This window comes from Penaeus monodon, chromosome 29 (genome assembly GCF_015228065.2).
Source record: "Penaeus monodon isolate SGIC_2016 chromosome 29, NSTDA_Pmon_1, whole genome shotgun sequence".
Classification (NCBI taxonomy): domain Eukaryota; kingdom Metazoa; phylum Arthropoda; class Malacostraca; order Decapoda; family Penaeidae; genus Penaeus; species Penaeus monodon.
This window is the reverse complement of record NC_051414.1, coordinates 21,257,408-21,257,916: the sequence shown is the minus strand read 5'-3', so window position 1 is coordinate 21,257,916 and position 509 is coordinate 21,257,408. Positions and strand designations below refer to the sequence as shown.

The 509-nt window shown below is 52.8% G+C and overlaps 1 long non-coding RNA gene across 1 annotated transcript in view; it reads left to right on the top strand.

Annotated features, from left to right (window-relative positions):
* The first annotated feature begins 3 nt into the window (after nucleotides 1-3).
* The window catches only part of LOC119592012, a 2,855-nt gene continuing 2,349 nt past the window's right edge, over nucleotides 4-509 (top strand). The window contains exon 1 of the long non-coding RNA XR_005230389.1: nucleotides 4-89. This is a non-coding gene — a long non-coding RNA (uncharacterized LOC119592012). The remainder of the gene's footprint in view (nucleotides 90-509) is intronic.

Sequence of the window (509 nt, the reverse complement as noted above, 5' to 3'; positions counted from 1 at the left end):
AAGCGACAGTCTGCGTCGGGCTGTTATAGGAGTGAGGTGTGTGCTGCGTCGCTCCTCGGAGAGCACGTCGAGGGAAGACTATGCTGTCGGTGCGTCCCTTACGTCGGAGGGATTCGGGTGTGATGCTTGTTTGGGGATTGCAGTGTGTGGGGTGGTTTTCCCACGGTGTGTGGGGGAACAAGATTGATAGATTTTGACGTATATGGTCTCTCGATCATTGTCAGCGAGAGATCGTATTTAGTGTAATGTATATTCGAAGACCAACCTGTTGTTGTCATGTATAGAGGTTTAAAGACTAGCTTGTTGTCCTTTATAAAGACACGATGACCAGCTTGTCGTTAGGAGTTACAGGGGACTTCCGGTACCGTGTGTTCCGGAATGACCGTCGATCCTGAATCTCTTCGCGTGCCTTCGGATGCCCCCAGACGAGCTTGGGCGCCCGTGCAGGACAGGAAAGAAGAAGAGCGAACGGCCTCCCTCCTCCCTTCGCAGGAGGATCCCAGCCTTCA